Source organism: Emydura macquarii, unplaced genomic scaffold, assembly GCF_026122565.2.
Source record: "Emydura macquarii macquarii isolate MOO-44397 ecotype Brisbane River unplaced genomic scaffold, CSIRO-AGI_Emac_v2 contig_2897, whole genome shotgun sequence".
Lineage (NCBI taxonomy): Eukaryota > Metazoa > Chordata > Testudines > Chelidae > Emydura > Emydura macquarii.
Window position 1 is genome coordinate 40,476,601 of NW_027133034.1, and position 22,764 is coordinate 40,499,364.

The 22,764-nt window shown below is 38.8% G+C and overlaps 1 protein-coding gene across 1 annotated transcript in view; it reads left to right on the forward strand.

The window, feature by feature from the left end:
* Nucleotides 1–627: 627 nt before the first annotated feature.
* Nucleotides 628–22,764, forward strand: part of MEF2C (myocyte enhancer factor 2C) — a 143,150-nt gene continuing 121,013 nt past the window's right edge. Inside the window, exons 1-3 of the mRNA XM_067569123.1 lie at nucleotides 628–709; nucleotides 2,959–3,057; nucleotides 7,516–7,563. The gene's annotated coding sequence lies outside the window, so the exon portion shown is untranslated. The remainder of the gene's footprint in view (nucleotides 710–2,958; nucleotides 3,058–7,515; nucleotides 7,564–22,764) is intronic.

Genomic DNA, 22,764 nt, shown 5'->3' on the forward strand with positions numbered 1-22,764 from the left:
ATAATAATAATAACAATAAACAAAAACCAACCCACCACTCCCATCAGGCTGAATCCAGTACAACAGCCAACCAGACCGATATTCTGTCTGTAAAGCATGTGTCTGCTTTCAACACCCCCAAATCCTGCTCGTTTGCATGACCGCTGCAGCTGTTCTGCAAACAGAAAGAGGGCTGGATCTCTCTGCCTCGAGCGGCGCTCACCCACTGCAGCAAATCGCTCTGCACGGTGAGATTTCAGTGGGTAGCTGGGATCAAGGCTGGCGTGTTTTACTAGGGCGTTTTAAAAACGCACCGCTCATTCCCCCGCCCCAGCCACCTTTCCAGATGATCCCCGGGGAGGAACAGCAGGGGACTCGGCAGCTCTCCCTTGCCAGCAGCCCCTGCTGAGGCTCTCTCCAGCCGAGTCGCACGCGGCGCGCGCAGATGGGACTGGGAGAAGCAGCAGCAGAGGACCTGGGAGCGCTGGTGGTTCCGCTGTTGATGACAGCAAGGCAGGCGGCCCCCACGTGTTCCCGCTTCTTCCCTCCTCCCCCCGGCCCTGTGGGCTCCTGAGTCCAGCTAGACAAACAAGGGGCCGTGGCTGGCGGGCGGGCGGCCCGGGGGCGGGCGGACAGGAGGCGAGGAAGTGGTGCCTAGTCTGGCTGAGTGACTGATGCGCAGGGTGTAAGCCGCACGGTGACTCTTAGGCTTCCAGACTGGGGCCAGCACGTAAGTGCATTTCTGCTTTATTTTGGGGGGGAGGAGGGGTTGGTCCTTCTTAATGCGCGTCTCCTCTGCCGTCTCTGGGCTTGTCTTGTAGGAGCGGGGCAGGGAAGGAAGCCAGGGTTACTGCTGCCCCAGAGCAAAGAGATTCTGCCACCACCCGCGCCCACTTCAGTGCGCACACACACGAAGCCCTTCCCTGCCTCCCACCGTCCCGTACCCCGCTTTCGTGCACACACGCGGCTCCCGTCCCCTTCCCCGGTGCGCGCACACACGTGGCATTCTCACCTCCAGCCCTTCCTTCCCAAAGCACGCACACATAGAGCAGGGTACGCCTCTCCGGCGCACGCGTGCCCCTAGCCGGCTGCACACACCGCTTCGCGCCCCCACTGCGCGCGCACGCATCCTGCCCCAACATCTACCAGCCGCTCCACAGACGATGCTCTTCTTTCGCTCAGCCCAAACGCACTCGCCTCAAAGACGCACACCACGGAGGACCCCGTCCTCCTGCTCCTGTGCTCCCCACTCTTTCCCTCCCTGCGCTCCAAAGGCGTAGGTCACACCCGTTGTACTCCTCCCACGGGGACACACCACACAACAGCACGCTCTCACGACCAGCCAGAGCACATGCCCCCCATACCCTCGAAATCTGCCTCTCGCCTTCTATCGTGCGTACACACACACGCACACACGCCATCTTCCACGTTCACATCAGACACTTGCTGCCCTGTCTTCAAAGCCCACGCACATTTGTCCCTCTCTCCCCATTGCATGTCCATGAATGACAGCCAGCGGGGGAAGCACATAACTCGTGCTCCCTGGTCCCCGTGCACACATGGCCCTAGAGCAAGGCATTTGCCCCTCCCCTCTCTTTCCTAAGCGCGCGCACACACACACATACACACACACCACCCGCTGTGAGTTACAAATCCGAGAGGAGGGAGAGCGCTTGGAACTGAGCCACGATGCCTGCAGCAGCCTGAAGCGGGTGGAGAGAGGAGGGGAAATCAAACGGGGACCGCGCCGCTGTTGCTTGACTGTACTTTTGATTGGTCTGTAATCTGCGATGTGTCAGTGGATTGAGTGTACATAAGACTCATCTGCTGGGGTTTGGGCTGTTTGGATTCAAAAGCAGAAGCAGCCCTTGCCTGCGGTCTTGTGGATGTTTTGCAAAGGCTGGCCTGAGTCCCAAGTTCCCGGGAGGCTCAGGAGTACTATCCCCCCTTCTCCTCCTGGTCCTTACTACCCCTCTTTGGAATCGAGCCCAGTCCTAGTGTAAAGAGTCCAAAGAAAGGGACCCACACTGTAGCTGCGAGGCGAAACGAGCGGTGAGGGGAATTTTGCAGCGCCCATCCTGTGTAAATCTGTGTGTTTTGTGAATGACCTCACGAAATCGGAATAAACTTCCTAGTTCTGAACAACAATAAGCTTCTCCTAAATCTCAGACACTGTCCTGTGCAGGAATTCTCAAGCCATTTCAAATATGAACATAAAAATGAAACATTTTAAAAAGAAGCAGTAGTAGAGAGGCAAGATATTATCAGGAAACTATCAGATAAGAAATGGTCCAGATGCTCATTCATATAGTCTACAGTTATAAACCTGGCCATTTACTGGATTACTTTGCTGGATGGCACATTACAGTTTGGGGGAGGACACCGTTTTCACAAGCGACTAATGTACAGAAGACCAGACACACAATAAGAAAAGTGTTCTGATTACAGGCAGTTTTGCAAGGCCTTTATGGAAACTTCTCAGATGGTTGTTGGTGTGTAAAAAACAGTAGTTCTTAAAAGAAGAAAGTAAGTCGATGAATACACTTTGCCATAAAATTCCAGCATTTGAAATGGTAATTTTAATTGCTACCTCTGTACAGTACACGTCTTCTTAAGCAGTGAGGGAACTGTTTAAAAAAACAGTGAATGCAGCCATAAATAAATTATATAATACCTACTTGGAATATTATTACAATCCGAGATAAATAATTTTATTACAGTTCACAATTTTATTGATATTTCAGCATCCCCAAAGTAGGATTCAAATGTAGTTTACTGCAGCTGTGTAATATATAAAGGTATTTGATCATATATAGTTTCAAGTGATATGATTGTGAGATGTAAGTGCAGGAAAACAGAGTCAGTTTTTTTCAGAAGCTGTTTCTTTCATATAGCTCTTTAAATGTATTTGCATCACTACCACAGACCTACAATAATATAATTTGTAATATGCTTCTTTTGTGCTTTTAATTATCTAAGGTGCCGAATAAGAATTGTAAACTGTGAAGTAACTACTATGGAACAGATTAAATAAAGCATTGGAGGCGGATGATTTTGACAATAAAGAGGGTGTATGTGGTGAGTATTTAATATTTATTGCATTTAATATTATTAAGCAGTATTTATAATTTCAAATTTTAGGCTGAGAGCAAAGCCTTGACAGCAAACTCTGCTGTATTGTGTACTTACAGGTATACCATTGACAAAGGCTTTCTGTAATCATTGCTTGCTGTGCATTACACCATTTTAGTAATGGCATACCATTTTATTTAAAGTTCATGTCTCAGCCGTGCCTTGTGGATATCTCTTATAATTAATTCAATTAACAAGAAATTATATACATTTCAGTTCTTTCCTACGGTTTATAAAATATTTAAATTCTGCTCCTGGAATCCATATCCTATTATCTCTGAGATTTTCCAAATGTATACATTATGTTCAATTATAAAGGCATATGGATTGAAGGAATATTCTGAATGACTGTAGAACAAATACAGTACTGTTGAATAATCTAGTGGGGTAGATTAATCTATAGCCTCGATTCTTCTCAGGGTGGGTTGCTGTGGCAACCGCCCCAGTTCACTTTAAAATAATTTTTTAAAGCTCACTTCAAGAGCTACACCCAGCGTGGGCCAAGTTAAAAAGCAGACAGACATAGGAAGAAGTGCTTTAATACATAAGATGGAGAGGTGGTTATAAGAGCAAGGCATGGAGTGGGGTGGGGCAGAACTCGGTACAGAAAATAGAAAATAAACCACTTCAGGGTTAGGATGCAAAGTAAGTGGATAATTTTGTTCTAATCTCAGCTGTCTTCTGTTAAAATGTCATTTGATATAAATTGGTAGATTCATTTTTTTAAAGAAAATTTTTGTCACCAGCTACTGAAAATTAAAAATGAACTTTACTAAGAAGTAAATTTAGAAAGCACCTTCAATGAAGCGCTGGCTAAGTTCACCATAAGATAAGCACACTCTAAGGGAAAGATACACTCGGATGCACCTCACTCTGATGAGCTTTTGGGGATCTTAGTGTGTAATGATCCCACCTCATGTTGTGCTTTATTATTTAATCCAGATATCTCAGGTGGCGCGTTGTTCATAGTTCAGGTTGTCAACAGGCCTATGAATGACCAGTTTATAACAGGAACCATAGCTTAGACCTTCTTGGAAGAAATGCAAAGGGGATTCTCTCCCCAAAAATATTTGCTATTTGTGATGTGCGTTTTTAAAACATGGTACAGATAACAAAGCAAAGATTTTTCACTGTTTTAAATTATTCCAGTTTCTAAAATTAACCCTTGCAGATAGAAAGATTCTACATGTCTTTCAGAAGATATTGCATATTTGTGCACTAACACAAGCTTTATTGAATCCTGGGATCAGTGAGGAAGCATGCCCTCTGCTGTAGATCTGTCCATCTGTCTGTTTTTCCTTTTAATGTTTGCACCCTTTTTTTAAGATGGAGGTGTCCTCTTCATTGTTTTGATGAATTGTGCTCTAACAGAAACCTGGCACAGCTTAGGGATACTCTAATATATGAAGGTCACAACTATTTAAAGATTAGGCCCTAAGAGCCTAAAAACGTGGAAGGCATAGTAGACATATTGAGCTGCTGTACATATTACTTTATTGTCGTAATTGCTATCTGATTTCTTGATGTGGAATTGAAGTAACATCCAAGCTTTGCCCTGCCAACTGAATGGTCTGCTTGAGCAACTAGACAAAAGTCTGAAAGATGCATTTAGCTTGCACAAAATGCAGCAGATTACAGCTATTCTCATCTACAGCATAAAGGTGTGCCCTGGAAATTAGATGTCCCCACACATAATGCTCCATTTAAAAAAAAAAAAAAATTAAGAAAATATCAGTGTTATTGCTGTTGTAAAGACTTGTGCCATATTGACTCTTTATTTATCTACAGAACAGGTACGACAGGGATAAGACCAGTTCAAACTTTCCCGTATTTTTTTACCAGTGTGCCTCACTCCAAACCTGGTGAGACCACTCTGGCTGAGAGCGTAGTTCATACTTCATGTTCTCTCAGGTTTTGGCCTCTTTACTGAGACTGCTAACGTGTGCCAGTTACAGTCATTTATTATATGTTTGTACAGTGCATACCTGGCTGAGGCCTTTAGATGCTACTGCAATATAAAAGTTTATTACTAGTATAAGTATTATTATTAATGATGTTTTATGGAATGTGGATATCTGTCCACTAAGGAGTGGCCATCAACTATTATCAAATCTGATCAAGATGGAGTAAAGGGTTCTGGGATTTGTAGTCAGTTAAGGAACCACCTAAGTATTAAAACTGAGAACAATCCTGGGCAGCATTTATAACTCCATCAGCTTCATTCAGATCTGGCCATGCTTTGAGCATCACTGCTTTAGAATATACAGTGAAGTAAATAGACATTTATTAATTTCTTAAACTGATATTTTAGAAGACAGTCAATAGCCCAATGGGATATTTACATGCCAGAAATCGTAGGATTAAGCCTTTGAAATAAAATTAAATAAACCAAAATAAATCTCACTGTTGTTTTAAACACTACTTTGATTTTATTATATGTATTATTCAGGTTACTGTTACTCCAGTCTGTAATGGCTTATACCTTTATAAAGTCTCCTGTTGCTCTCAAAGTATTGCAGAAGTTGGCTAGCGACATAAAAGTTCAAACAAGAATCCACAAAACAATTCTACTCACAATTTTTTTACACATGCTTAATTTTGACTTTACCTTGTATGCAGAACACTTCTTTCAGTATTGGTTATAAAGGTAAATGAGCATATGAAGAAGGGCCTTTTATGTTGGAAATAGGACACTACTGTGGAAAAGTCTGCAAAAAGACCATCTGGTACAGTAGGATATGATTTGGACCCGTGCAATGAGGCAAAGAGTACTTTATCTAACCAGCAACCCTGTTTGCCGAGGGAGTCAATTTATTTGCATTTCCCCAAGCATATTAGCATCACAAATGTTTCTCTCCTAGCCCCGTGCCTGCTTCCTGTGCATCTGAAGCAGCCCAGGGTAAGTGAAGTCACCAGCAATTGGATACGGAAGTCTAATGAGTTTGGGAAGTTGGGTTGGTTTACAGACTGAAGACTCCGAAGAAAGAGGCCAATGAAGGTGCAAGGAGACGGTGTAGGAAATGTCATGAGGGCTAAAAATACACACGCCTGCTGCATGATAAGTTTGGCTGTGTTTCGAAACTGATTAAAAAGTTGCTGGCCTGACAGCCTCCAGTTGCTGAGTGATGATGATTGTGGATCTTATACTTGCACGGATTTTGCATTTCAGCGCCCCTTTTAGTTTATTCTCCTTTAATAATTGCCGATACTCTGTATTTCAATGGGGTAGCTATCTCCGCTTTCTTGTACATGGAAACTGGAACGTGTTGTTACTCAGATGTTTTCCTGTTGAACACATGTGGGGATGATCACGGGCATATTAGGGCAGCAGCATTTTAAATATTAAAAAAAAAAAAACCAAAAAAAACCCCTTTCCCCCATAACCTCTCGCGTTCAGGCAGCGTGAATTGTTTATTGTAAGTGTTGCCACTGGAGGACATTAGCAGCAATTCCAGTGTGCGGAGCATTTGCCGTGGCTGGTTCTGAGCTGCCCCGGAGCGATTCTCTCCCAGTCTCTGCACTGATCTTGTGTCCTATTGCGGCTGTACCTCACGGGGGGGAAGTGGGGAAGATGCACCAGCTCGCCGTGTTTTCGTAATTTTGTATAATAAAGGATTGTCATTAGGTTTGCGGGTGGCATATGCCATTCCCCCCACCGTACAACTAAAATTAGCAAAATGTCAGGAATGGAGAGATTGATTCACCCAAGATGCAATTATCATTTAAAAAGTGCTTGATTGAGGTGCTGATGTTCAGTGATTTATTCTGCATACCATATACATAATTACAGTAGTGGAGTGGAGTAATTTATCAATCTAGTTTAGACTAGAGGGGCAAGGAGAGGAGCTGCTGCCGCTGCTGCTGCTCTATGTTTGTTTTATTAAAACGCTTTCGGGATCTGATCCCGCCCCCTTTTTGCAAGAGTGAAACTGATTATTTCTCCAGCACGGGAGGAGAGAGTCATTCGTTTGGGATTGTGGGAGAGAGAGAGAGAGAGAGAAGTAGAGAGAGAGAGAAAAGGACACCTCATCAAGCGTGTAGTTTTGAATCCTTTCCTTGCCTCTTTCTTCTTCCCCCCTCCGCGATGTTACAAAGGCTGTGAGCTGCTCTCTTTTTCCCATTCGCCTTCTGTCACTTCCTTCCTGGACGCTTTCAGGACGAGTCCGGCTACTTTTAATCCAGCCAGCAGCACAGCTACTTTCTCCTCCTCGACGCTGTGCGCACACACACACACACACACACAGTCTCTCTCTCACACACACACACCCCAGACATCTTCTGGCTGCTATTGGATTGACTTTGAGGTTGTGTGTGTGGTTCAAGGAGGCTGTATGTTTAACCAGGTGGTGAACACTTAAAGGCTGGAAGAAGTAAATGGTTTTTTGTTTTTTATTTTTTCCTCAGAAAGGAAAATATCTCAAGGACTAGTCTGCTCATCTAAATGTTTGCAATGTAAGTACATATGAAATTCAGAATGGAAATAAAATAGAGTGAGGATTGTATATGAGCTCCATATACATATCCTATTGCATTTTGAAGAATGTATCAGTCTGTGTATGTGTACTGAGATTGAGGTTAGTTGTATACTTTTTAATATATGATTTCACTGTCAGTTGCTTTAAAGTAACTTTTTAATCAGGCAACTTAGTTAAATCACCAGCTATTCAAATTACTCCAGATTTGTCCCCATCAGTCTCTTGTGTTTAAAGTTTCATGAAGTTAGTTCGCATCATTAGTGTGCTTGGTATCATGAAGTGTGTGCAGTTTGTTTGGTTTTAACATTTCTCCAAATTCTGTGACCTTGTAATACTTGCCCCGGATTTAGCAAAGAGTTCAGTGGAGAAACAGTCTGGCATGGGAGCAAAACATTCTTAAACGTCATTGTGTATATGCCACTGCTCTTTGCAATTCTTGCACTTAGTTTTAGATAAAAGCATGCCTCTAAGGTATATACCTTTTTGCATCTCCTTTTTTCACACTGAAGTTTGAGATGGAGAGGCAGCTTAACATTGTGGCATATGGTATATACTTCTGTTAGAATGCAAGTTCTGGTCTTCACAAAGTACTTTAAGTAATCTTTATATTTTTAGTGGTAAGAGTGAGTAAGGTTAGATCTCCTTGAACAAAACTGGCTATTTTATTTTTGATTAAAGTTACTTAAGGTCTAAGATAAAGTTTGCCGTAAGGGGGGCATTTAGAGAGACTGTTGGTCCATTATGGAACATGAATACTTATATTTTCTAGATAATTTACTATGGCATTCTGTCATCTTGGAAAACAGAACAAGAATAGAACTATATTACTAATTCTTTTACTCCGAAAGTACATGATAAAAGTACAAGGATAAACAGCACAGGGCAAAGCAAAACTTTATATCTGAATAATTTCTGTCACTTCGGGGCCCTTTGATTATATGTTTTTAAAGCAAGTTTTTATTCACATTGTTTGTCCATGATGGTTATGCTTAGCAAATACCTGTCTTTTAAAATACATCTTAATATATACCTTAATATTCAGATGTAAGAGAATAAAGCAGAGAAAGGCACTTTGCCAATATTTTACTGGTGGTCTGTGGAGAATTGCCTAGACACAAAATGCACTCTCCTAGCACATATCTGATGATAAATTTAATGTCAATTGCCTTAAATTATATTCTAATTTCATAGATATATTTTAAAAGGGGTATAAAGGTGGCTAGCAGACCAACTATGTTAGACAAAAAATGTGACTAGCTTTCTTTTCTTTTTTTGGCATTTTGCAGGGTATTGTGGTTGCAGAGGAAAGATGTTTATATGGAGTATAATAACTTTAATCCCTGGAGGCTTGGCAGGGCATGGAAATATAACCACCTGTGAACCAGTTTGAACCTCTGTATTACAGAATGATTTCAGGTTCAAACACGCATGCAATTGACCACTTTGGAAATTTTGTCATTTTCTAAATTATTATTGTTAGAAGATGCTTAGAACATTGTGCTGAGACCAGAAGTTTCCTACTTGAGAGCAGTTTTATTAAATAAATATACAACTATGACATCATATGTGTATTTTTCCCTGTACTTTGATGAAATAAGTAATTCATACTGAGTCCAATGCTAACTCTTGTTGAAGGCACTGAAAGACTTGGCTGAGTAAGAACTTCATGGTTGGGCTCTACATCTAGAATGCCTGTATTCCTGAATTACATGTTACTTGGTTTTACAAATCTGACATATACATTTTTTACTGTTTATCTTACATGGAAGGGCAAATCTAGGGCCTGATCATGCAAACCTGCATTCACGCAAGTAGTCTTTAAACAAGTCCCACTGATGAGGATAGATAACTCATGTGAGTAACAGTTTTCAGGATCAGGCCACAGATAGAAGATACTAAATCAGATGTCTATCTGGCAGCTGTCATAAGATGTGAAAGAGTAGAGTGTCATGTTAAATTTCCTTATAAAAGAATACAGTTGTAATATACATCCCATATTCTCTGAGTTTTTCTCTGAAGCCTGTCTGACCAAGAAAAAGCCAATTTAAGTTTAAAGATGCCTTTCAGTGTGGATACTACAATAAATGATGAACAATATGTGAGATAAATTTTTTTAAAATGATGTTTCTGGATGGCCAATTTAGGAGTACCTTAAAGTGATCAGACAAGCACTTTTTTACTGTTAAGCTTCTTCCAATGTCATGGTAGTCTGAAGATTTTTCTTAAAGCTTTTTTTTTTTTATCATGGATATTATAAATATACTTGCTTGATAAAGTCCTTTTATTTGTGTGTATGTAAATTACACAGAAAAGAGAGGGAGAGAGATGGTCATGTAAACAGTTTTATCTTGTAAGTTTAAAACATTTAGTGCCTTGTGAACAAACAGAAATTAACCTTTCCAGACTTTTTTTCCAGAAGTTCACCTTTAAAAGCTTTTGATTGTGAATGTTTTTAACTTTTTTGTGTACCTCTAACAAGAAGGAATAGTTAAATAACTCTGTAGAAACTTAACATTTGCATAGAAGTCTCAAATTCAATATTTTTGCCATTTTAAGTTTTTCTTTCCTTTATTCTTTTTTGTAACAGTTATTTTTTCAGCTGTTCAGTAAAAAAAGAGCAGTGCATCCATAAGAGTATTTCTGCATCTAGTTGAGCAAAAAGTCATGGATTGATATTGGATGCATAAAAGAACATTTTATAATTCTCAGGTTTCACTTTCACCAGTTGTACCAAACTTCTAAATTACACGTCCATTTATCAAAAATTGAAAAAAGATGGTTTGGTGTTCTTTTAAGTGCACTGATTATGGAAAATAACATATATAAGATACTCTATAATAAAATAAAAGATTTATTGTGTTCACTGATGCAACGTTTTGGAGTATAATTTTCCTATGTATTTGTGTAATGCATGTTAGAATTCTTAAATCCCAAAGTATAATATAAACAGAGACATTTTTCTACCTCTACATTTTAGTCTATTTGGTGATTTAGAGACATACCTCTAAAATGAAAAAAAGGTTTATGTGTAACTGGAGAGGTAGAAAACTTTAGCACCAAGTTAAAGGATATCAGGCTAGTCTATGAAAGGGTTAACAATATAGGTTTGCACCTTATTTCAAAAGTAAAACATGCATAGAAGAACTCTCGTCAGCATGCACTCTTAAAGTTGTAAGTGAAAAATTGAAATATTTTAAATATGCTTTTTTCATTTCATGAATATAGTAATTGCCTGGCTGCTCTGAAAGGATTTAAGTTAATCTTCTGAGAGCTGATGGTCAATATGTTACATGTGGACAGGTGATTAAAAGCTAGTGTCTTCAGTACTGTACCTAAATCTCTCAGTCGCATTGACTGCAGTGCAGTAGAGCTTGGCTGTTCACCGGGATCTGTCATCTTTAGGAAATCAGACAAGCTTATAGAGGCGATTCACAAAACCAACAGTGACAACAAAGTCTTATATGCCTTACAAAAGAAGGATTAGGCAGTTCACATGTCATTTTGATCTGGCAGAGATAAAAGCTGATTGCTGCAGCATGGCAAAGCAAAGCACACTTCAATGTCAATTGATTATTATATAAGGATACTATAACTCTGTTTCTTAGTCACTGTTAAATATAATTCAAAGCAGGAAAAAATCAATTTTGATTGGTTTTATATGATGTGATAAAAAATAATCCACATGGAGCATTGTTGCATGACTTTAAAAAAATCACTGTCTGTTCAACACTTGTTGAAAATAGACTTAACATTTAGTATATGTGAGTGTTTTGGAGGCTTTTTAAAAAAAATGGGTTAGGTGATACATCCTTCAACAGCAATTAGATCATTCTTGAAACTGCCTGAGACTATACTAAATTCATAGCACTTATCCAACTAGGAACACAAGCAGAAAGCATCTGCATTTTACAATTTAGCAAAAGTGTGGCATTGAGCATCAAGTGAATTATCTTAGTTCCAGGAATATTCCATTATATTTGAAAATATAATATTCAGCTGTACTTTATGTTACATCTGTAGACAGAGTATGTTTTAAAAATTAATTAGAAAATTAAATGTGGGCCTTTTTTTTTCTCTAAAATCTAACTTGGCAATATAATGTGTTGGCTGTTTCTGAAGAGAATAAAGTTATGACATATATACTATACTAACATTTGGAAGTATGAAACTTGCATAGATGTGCTTGCATACTAGTTCTGGTAATTTCTTACCTTTTTTTTTTTTTTTAAACTGAATTCCTTTTTTTACCCAACTGATGCCTCCTAGTGTTTCACATAATAAAATACTAATGACTCACCCATAAATGTAAACATTGCTTTTTCATTGCTTGCATCTGATGTGATACATACTTTTTCATTGCCTACTTCTGATATGATACATAAAATTAATATTTATGTGTTTAATTTTGTGTGCTATTATAATCAGACAGGAAATTCCTGTAAATGAGATGTTTCATCTCAGTGGATACTATGCACACATTTACAATTTTATTTTAACCATTGTGTAACTGTATTTTGGAAAGTTTATTTCCCAGGTAGAGTGCATTTTCTGTCTATTTTACTTCCCATGTACATTAAATGAACTTTTGAAAGTATTACGGGGCTCAAATGGGATTTTAAAAAGGTGTGGGTAGGTTAGCATTTCCATTTTTAAGGCCCTGAAAACATAGCTGCAGAAGAGTTTGAAAAATCCTGGAATGCCTCACAGCCAAATAAAATTAAAAAAAAGAAAGACTGTTGTGAGACATGCCATCTTACTTCAAACCTGAAAGCAGCATAAAATAATTGTCAAGTTTTGTCCCATTCTGTAATTATTCCTGTGTATTTTATACTTGAATAAGTAAAAGAACTGTATTAATCCAATTTTTAAAGGTTTGGAGCACCCACAGCATACTGACTTCAGTGAAAGCTGAAGGTGACCAGCACCTTTGAAAATCAAGTCATATATATACAGCTTTTGATTTCCACAAGTTTGACATAGCTAAGCAAACATGATTTTATTAGATTAATACTATGTAACAGTAGGGGATTTTTTTTGAGGTCGGGGTATGATTTTTCAAAAAGTTATATAGCACCAGGGTTTTTGTGGCTCTAGCAAATTGCGGTGATGAAGTATAACTTATTGGACTCCAGCTGTGCATTTGAACTGTCAGGTGCAATCTTATAAGGATGAAGAAGAAAATAGGATTTGCATGTCACAAGATTTTTAGTAAGGTATGAGAATAGCATAACTGTGACATCAGAAATATATCATGTTATTCTAACACTTTGAGGAAAAACACTGGATTTCATAAATATTTGGATTACCATGTAAATTACAAATAGATATAAAAAGAGACTCCCTACACTTTCACAAATCTGAACTTTACCAGTTAAAAGAACCCAATAAAAGTTAATGTCTTTTTCAAAATGTGAATATAACACGTGTGGGTGTATAGTTACATATAAATATCTATTTTCATATACTAAATAGTTATGGTCATATCCACACATGCAATTTCCACAGAAATAAATTGGAGTTTGGCTTTAGATCAAGTGCAGCGACTCGTCTTTAGATGGTATTCTGCCTCACTCACATATGTCACATTTGTGCATAGTTTAAACTAAGGCTCTACATTACTGGGGTCTGCCATTTATTTAAGCCACTTGTGATCCAACAATATCCCAGATCTTTAAACTTGTTTGCATCTTGGAAACACTTCAAAGTATGAGAGAGTGTCCATCCTTCAACCAGGAAAGCAAATTGCAAAAAGGGATGGAACTCTCCCACAAGAGCTAGTGACACTGCTTCTTCCCTTGAAAAGAGAAAGCAAATTTGAAAGTCTGAAGTGGAGAGAAGTACGGAGAGGAATTATTTAGGGCAGCTCAAATGTGAGGAGGGTATGTCTCGGAGTATTAGGCTGAAATTAATCTAAATTGAGCCTCAGTTAACCTTTCCTTACAGTGACACATATTTAGATTGTGGAATAATGTCCTCAGGGAAATGATAGAAGCCCTATTCTCTGAGTTATTTAAAACTGGACTGTATAAAGTATTTGAGAATTTTTAAGAATCTGCTGTAGGGAACAGTCCTGCAATGCGGGGGATGGACTAATTGACCAAATGGGCTAGATCCTTGGCCCTTTGTAAAGCCTCTTTCTGCCAGTGCAATGGCATACAGGGGACTTAAATCTGTCCTAGGCTCAGCAAGTGAAGGGCTGGCTATGGGAGCATAACAGGGTTGGGGCTAGAGCAGGAAGAGCTTCAGAGATCCTGGCCAGTGGAGCAGCTCCTTGGGAGCCACAATATATCTGCTGGCCCAAGTTAAGACTGCACTGAGACAGCCCCCAGGATCGGGGGTGGGTTGTTTGGGTGGTATAAGGTCACCTGTGCTCCTTGTTTCCTAGTGCATCTAAAACTGCTTGAGTGAAACCGGGGATCGAGCCTAATAGGTCTTTTCTGACTCTAATTTCTTTGATTGTATGATTTATAAGGCAAAGTTAACTATAGGCATGATTAGTAAAAATATGTGCTGGTCCTGGGTCCCACCTAAGCCATATTTATCATATATTTCTAATGCCATGATCCAGAGATGTAGTTAAGCAAACCCAATTAGAGATAACATTATTTGTGTTGTATCGTTGGAAGGATACATGTCATTTGTGGAATCAATACATAGGTTAAACTGCAGTATTTACTTTTAAACAGTCAATCAATAGCAGTTAAGAAAATCTGTACAAAGGACATGGTGGAGGATTGTGAAATTGCTTGGAAAACACATCTACAAAGTAAACTTAATGCAGTGCGCTGTCCATGGGAAACATTACTTTATAATGACAGAAAAATGCAAATACTAAGGAGGCTTTATTGATTTTAATTCCTAATAAATTATATTATTCTTAATAACAAATGTATTGTAATAAGCTATTGACTATATGTAAAATAATAGTGCATTAGTCTAGTCTAAATAACATTAAGAAATTTAAATGATCAGCACACAAATTAACACGGTTCAGATTTGTCTCCTCCAGCATAAAAAAAGCTGCAGGACAGTACTTTTCACTGGGGAGTCTGTAAAAAAGTTAATAAAGCCTGGGTATGTTCTGAAAGGGTGGAGGTGAACAATGTGTCTGGTTCACATCTTCACAGACCTTCCCCAGCTCCATTCCCATCTCCTGCATGTAAGCCATACCTATATCATATCCAAGTAGGGGAGAAATATGTGGAGCAGGGAAGAGTCCCATGAAGGTATTAAGGGTGGGAAACTATCTGGATCAACGGGTGGGACAGTATCCAAATGCACCATAGTGGGTCACATCCATTGGTCCTTACTTAAAGCCTTATCCCACAGTCCTTACCAGAACAAAATTTCCATTGATGTGCACAGGATTTGGCCTGCTATGTATAGTCAATAATCATGTAGAATAAATAGGGCAACAGTTTCAACAGTATTTTAAACCACAACCATTTAAAAGTGTTTTTATAGATATGAGGAACTGATATTTGAAGCAGATGAGATCCTGCATTATCTACAGACTATTCTGAGAGAGTGGTCTGGTTTTCTTCTTTTATCTTGTTCTGATATATAAAATGCAGATGAAAAATTGATGTAAATGATGCACATGGATTTGCCTCCTCACTGAATAAAAAGTAGGTGTATTGCCCCTCCACAACATATAAAATAATTGTTAAATTGCACGCATGCCCAAACTTCTATACAACACATTTTATACGTTGAAATACTGGGCTGGAAAATGCATCCTTGCAATGGCATACAAGATGTATAGCCTCATCCAAAATACACATGTATAAATTCCAGAGATCAGAAATATTACCCGTACTGTTAAGAGGTTCTACAGAGTGGTAGACTCATTTAAAACTAAATAGAATGACCAATGTTTTATTAAATTACTTAAGAGTAAACATTTTAAAAATTCTGTAACCTGGAGCTGTTGGATCACTGATAGTGTTATTAAATGCACTGCAGTACTAGAAATAGGCACTAATTTAAAATTACATTTTTAAAGAGAATGCATTAATTAGAAAGTCGGATTCAGGAATTTTTCAAAATGAAAGTATGATTGGCTGGCTCCCTAATTACAGCAGAGCTTTATGGTTATATATATTGAAACTATACGGCTAGGTCCTCCGGTGGTGAAAATCTGCATAGACCCGCTGAGATAACTATCCAGCTTTACACCAGCTGAGGATCTGGGCCTGAGTTCTTTATCCTGATTTTAATGATAAGGATGTACAGTATAGAAGCGGAAGAATACATCTTTTTAATTTCTGATAACATCCCTTATGTCTTTGGTGAATATCTTGGTGTATTTTTGGGCTTTTGAATACTAGGGTTTTGGCACAGCAAAATGAGAGCTTTGTCCTGCTTGCACATCCAGATATAGTACTGGATACCCCATCATAGATGTCATTTTCTACTTCCAACAGTTATTTCGGCACTGAGTTCATATATTACACTCTTTGGTGATCAGTAGCACAGTTCATTTTCCACTCTAGCTTACTCACTGATATCTTTCTGGAAGTTTACTTTTTAAAAATGTATTCAGGGAAAAGATATTATGTCAATGAGTGTGATAGAAATCCCTAAGGTATATAAGAGAGATAGAGACAGAAGCAAATGTATTATTTTAGCATGGTGTTTTTAATGCCTGAGATTTAATGCTCTGCTTCTGTACCTATGGGAAAGAATATCACTGATATCATCTGTGTTTCTCATTGTACAAAGTACATTCCTTACTTAGCATCATTCTACGTCACTAATAACAACGTAAAGCAATAATTGATGCGGCAGTTAGGTATGACACAAAATAAATATTCTGTGGTTTGTTTCAGAAGAACATCATTTTTCATTTATCTGGACTCTTCTCGATAGATCCTGTCCACCGTATTTGTGACAAGTGGTGATTTTATTATTCTGACTATTGTTACAAGTCACTGTATTCAGTTCTGTAAAGCTTGTCCTGTAATTTAAATGTCATACTAAAAAGTGGCACTTTCATATTTGATAGGTATCCCTTGAAAATGAAATGTACATATTTCAAGTAGGACCATTTAAACTCAATCATGCGTCTCATAGCTAAATAGAAGTTTGTGAAAATCTCCCTGCTGGGACATTTACAAAGCAAGGAAATGTGGCATTCTCTTTTCATATATAGGTCCATACCTTACTCTTAGGTGGATGATACCTAACATACTTACACAAGTAATATTGTGCATATACCCAGAGTAGCAGATATTTTGAGCTATGTGCCAATGTAAGCTAAATATCTAAGATTAGAATTTGACTCTTCCATTGAAAATGTGAACCAACATATATTACATTTAATTCTGAAACACACTGCATATTTTATACTGGGTTCTTTTATTTGGTAAAATCATCCATGTTTAGAAGATTTCAATAGCAGTTGAGAACAGGTCCTGAAACTGTCATCCCTAATCAGAATTTCTGACACTTCATACTTTGGGGTGCTACTTTAAAATACAGACATCTTTTACACTTTCTTTTACATATCTATTCAATAACCTTCATTTCTAAAAAGGTGCAAATACAATTGATTTTTAGAGGCAATTAAAGATATTATTTAGAAGATATACTATCTGTTGCATGAGAAGAATGGTCTAGTGGAGAGGGTGTTGGACTAGGCCTCAAAAGATCAGCATTTAATTCCAACTCAGCTACGCTGTGCCTCAATTCCATATCTGTAAAATGGGTATAAAAATTCTGTACCTTAGAAGGAATGTGGGGAGGCTAATCCATTAATGATGGTGTGAAGCTCAGATACTATGGTGATGATGGCCATATATACTTTTAAGTAGATTAGACATGTAGAACTGCTAGATACAATATAGTCTAAAAGTTTAATTTCCCAAATATAATTTTCCTTCCACTTTCCCTGCAGAAAACTGTGTTTCTTGTTTCATTTGTTTGTCAAGTACAATGGATAAGAAAGAAAATGCCTTTGGTTTTGATTTTCTGCTTCAGACCTTACTTATGGACCTTCCCAGGTATATGCAACTGCTTATTTTACCAGTAGTCAATGGGAGTTGATGGTGACTAGTACTTTGTGGGATCAGGCCCTACATAACTACTATTGTCTCAGTCTACTTTTTTTCTTGAATTGCAAAATGCCATGTCATAACTAGCAGAACTTAGAACTCACATAAGTGATCAGAAACCATGATGAGTCATCATAAATGACTAATGGATAGATTATAGATTATATATATTTTTGAGACAGGAAGTGCCTTTTCAGGGGAGGAAAAGTTTGCTTAAATAAAACTTCCTTGTGTCAGAATGTTAAATAAACTTTCTTATGATCAAAATGTGAGAACAAATAACTCAGAAATAGTCATTATATGCCTGATTTCAATCCTCTTCAGTGGAGACTTGGGTGGTCCATTAGGAAAGTCCTTGTGGCCTACCAGCATGTTTCCTCGGCCGTTTCTGAGACAGTTAATATTACTGCTGCATTTATGGGTGTAAATCCAAACCTGACTTCCTGAATGGATTATTATGCTTGAATAAATGAAGAAGAATAACAAATCTGGTTAAAAAATTGTGCAGATATTCATTCTTGACCAGTATTTATCTAAGAACTGTTTCAAATCGAAACAGTTTATAAGGTAGGAATATTGTATTGCCATGGTGAGTTTTTTTCAGTTTTTTCTACAGTTGAGAAATTCTGTCCCATTTCACAAACATGGAGAGGATCAGCAATCACAGATATTAATACACGCATTTAAAAGGATGTTACAGAATGTGATTTAATACATGTGGGCCAGATCCTCAGCGGATGTAAATTGGTAAAGGTCCATTGACTTGAACTCCTTCTGAGGATCTAGTCCATGATATCCTGCTAAGAAACTCTTCTGTATACAAAATTGTCATTTTATTCTGTTAATTAACATCCACCTGCTTTGCCCACCTCCACCCTGGCTTTTCCTTCAAATTTGGTAGAAACCACGGTACAGCTGGAACGCAACATTTCAGAACAAGGTTCGGCCTCCCTGGCTTTCTCTGCCAGATCCAGCTTTGAGTATGAAACACTGTGCAAGCATAGGTTGGTATCTGTTGTGACTGCCAATCACTGGTCAGACATTCCGAACAGACTTTTAGGCAGTTAGTAGAGTCTCCAGCCTGTGACTGCACTCGCTATGTGTGCGTCACATCCCTCGAGGTGGGATGGATACTTGTGGTGCACAGTCAGTGTGAGCTATAGTAGAGCGTCCTGCTAGCTGCTAGCATGTATATGCTCATCTCAGCTGGATGTTAATTGTCCTATGTAATGTTACACATGAATTCTATAAATATCAAACCGAGATTTACTGTGATATTTCATCATTCCATTCTGCTAAATGAGGCAAAATAGTGTTACTGTGATTCTGAAATACAGATAAAGTTGTTAAGCATGTGTAATGCACACACTGCAACCGTGGACGCTGAAACTGGGTCCCTCTTAGTCCTCGTCAGGTTTCCAGATGATCTAAAGAGAAGACTTTTGCGGTCGAGGCCTGTACATACTATGCAATCATTAGTCAGCTGGAAGTTGCTCCTTGTGCCTGCAGGATTAGGCAAGCCTGGATGTTAGTATAAGATTTAGAAGGGTTTCCATGTTCTCTCATTGGGATACTGTTTTCCTTTTTTTCTAAAATGACTTGTTAATTTATAGACTCATAGACTATAAGGTTAGAAGGGGCCATTATGATCATCTAGTCTGATCTCCTGCACAGTGCAGGCCACAGAACCTCACCCACCCACTCCTGTAATAGACCCCTAACCTTTGAGTGAGCTATTGAAGTCCTCAAATCATGATTTAAAGACTTCAAGGTACAGAGAATTCACCAGCAAGTGACCCGTGACCCATGCTGCAGAGGAAAGCGAGAAACCCCCAGGGCCTCTGCCAGTCTGCCCTGGGGGAAAATTCCTTCCTGACCCCAAATATGGCAATCAGCTAAACCGTGAGCATGTGGGCAAGACTCACCAGCCAGCCACCAAGAAAGAATTCTCTGTAGTAACTCAGAACCCACCCCGTCTAACATCCCATCACAGGCTGCTGGGCATATTTACCACTAGTAGTCAAAGATCAGTCTATCTATCAGTCTGTGTATATCTTGGCTATGTGTGACCTCATCTTTGTATCATACTTCAGAGAATGATAGTGGCATGAATTAGCTTTCTTCCGTGCACCGAGAATGAGAGACTTTCAATTTAGAGGCCCAGCAAGATTCCCAAATCCATTCCTGAACATGGATTTCTATTCAGATGATGTAGACCCTGTTGCCATGATGGATCACTCTCTGGGATTGCTATTTAAATAGCATTGGAGTTCAGATAATGCCTTTGTATGTGGACATGCTGTCATAAACTTTAGTGCAAGCCCTGGCTGCATCCACTCTAGTGCAGAATTTGATCCTTGGAAAAAATATTGTATCATATTGCGAAGTAGGGCAACAAGAATCTCAATGCATATGTCCTACAAAACTAGACACTGTCACCATTGCTGCCTAGGTGGATTGCTTGCCATTTCTTGGTGGGCAAATACTGTATAGAAAATATTCCATTAAAATTACACAAAGAGGACATTAAGGTTGCATTGTTCAACACTTAAGTCTGAAAATGCCACAGACCTTAGGGTTGCAACACAATAAGCCCTCCAGAGCAGTCCTGACAGTAATGTTGTAAACTCTGCAGGCTTGGATACACACACTCACCTCTAGAACATCAGCAGTAATGAGGTAACAAAACCAATTTACACACCAGTTTTGAATGTAAAGGTATGTCAATTCAAACTGTCAATCTAAACCTTTGCTAGTTCGCTACTATTAGATTGATAGCAGGGTATTTGCTTAATATCAGTTTAATAACATAAGAAAGTTTTTGACTGAGAACATACCACAGCAGAGAAAGCATGGTGCAGTGTTTAGAGTGTTAGCCTGTATTTGAGTGAAGTGGGATTAATTCTCTGCTCCACCACACAGACTTTCTTTGTGACTTTTGCAAGTCACTTAGTCTTTGTCCATTTTAGGGGTGTTTTGAGCTTCTCAGATGCTAGGGTAAAGTAAATCATAAACATACCATAGATAGAAGACATGACAATATTTAGCATAAAGTTTCTTTTGGGAAATTACTTTATGGAGTAAAGCATACAGTCTGCAGTTGATGCCTGGATAACTCTAGTCTTGTTAGAGAGACTGTTTTAATTAAAGTTGAGAACTTTCTGTTTCTTCAAGCCTATTTTTTTTTCTATTTCTTCTTTAGTTGTTGTGCCAAGGTATCCATGTGTGTTTCTTCCACTGTCATCTGGCTCATTCCCAGCAGATGCACACAATCTGTTTTGCTGTCACTAACAGGGTTCAGTTTATGGAGAGAATGTGTCAGAACATGCCGCTATAGTCATTTATACAGCATTCTTTTTTCTGAAGAGAAACTCAGAGTATATACATACCTTATTTTGTATTGTACTGTCATAGGGCTTAAGCATGCCTGTAAAATACTAGCCCCCGGTTGGGAGCAGTGCAGAGCCACCTTATCCCAGTGGGAGAAGAGGGAGGCAGGCTGAATCCCCTGAGATTCGTGAGCGTACATGGCCATTGCTTCACCTCTTCATGGAGTTCAACATGCTCACACTGCTGTTGCATGGGTTGGTACAGAGGGAATGTGGCCATTATCCTCACCACTTTGGAGGTACCTACACTTCCAAGGTTGCACAGAGGGGTCGTCACTGCACTCCCAGGAATATAACAACTGTAGTCCTTACAGGCCCTGTGTGGGCAAAGAGAGAAGGGACTCCTTGAAAACCAACTCCCATCCTGCACACCCACATGAGGTATTAAAATCTGGCCGATATACAGATTTCTAAGAAAGTTCAGGAGACAAAAAATATGGCCCATTTGTTTGTTTATTTTACTACTTTGTCTGTTAATTTCCTTATTTCTTAAATGGAAGTACTGAAAAAAATCCTTGGAAGTATGTTAAAGTTGATGTGAGAGAATCTAAACCTATATACCTGGATGAATTTTGGACACATTGTCTCCTGATAGTTTCTAATATCTCCATTAAAAAAAATCATTTACAGTATATATGCTTTGCCAGGCAGACGGTCACAACTCCTTTGTTATGACATTACCAGGCATTGTTTTAAAGGACAGTTGTTTTTTTTAAATGTTAGACACTGTAGACTCATCTTGTGTAAATCTTTCTTAGTTTGTGGATTATGAACCCGATAATAACCAGTAAAGAAATTAATCACCATTACATTCAGCAGAGAATATTTAAAAAAACCCGTTGGATTTCAGTCATGCCAGCTACCATAGGCTATTCTTGAATAAGTGTCACACTATTCCCAGGACAAAGAAACTTTTATTCACAAGTCATTGTACTATCATTTGTTTCTGTTTATCAATTTAGAAATGTCATCTGTCACCTAAAAACCTGGGTTCCTTACGTTAAATAAAATATAAACACAACATTTATGAAATATGGGTCTAAAAAGATGCTGTATATAAAAACATGCATGTGTTCCCCCTAAAATAGACCACAGGTCCAATAAAAGACTGACCAGCTATACCTAGCAGCCTAAAATTTTGCATATTCAGGCTCAGACAACTACTAGAAAAATCTTATTTTTCAATTATTATTGTATTTGTTTTATGATAGTGCTAGAATTTCCAATTTAGATAAAGGCCCCATTATGCAAGGCACTGTACAGACACATAGTAATATATAGTCCCTGCCCCAAAGAGTTGACAGATAAAGAGTTAGAAGGGGAAAAAGAATCATAGGTAGGTTCTAAAGGTGAAGGCACTTCATTAAGAATGCTGTTCAGCTACAGGAACCAACAACAGAGCATAAAGCAGAGGTCACAAAGAGAGAGGCAATCTCCCAGGGCCTGGTTCAGCAGGGTACTTAAGAACGTGTGTAACTTAAAGCACAAGACGTTCCATATTGGTATAGCTTTAAAGATTGTAACCAATGAACACCTTCCAAAAGGTAGCCAGGGCAGAACAAGAAGCACTAACATAATGTCTTGCCCAATTTTGGATTAATCAACAACTAAAATTCACAGATATTTTGCTGGCAAAACTGTGTGTTGGGCACAATGCTGTCATCTAGCTTTGCAATTATAAAGGGGAAAATTACTGTGCTGGAGCCCACATTGGATAAGAAGGGTCACAGCCTC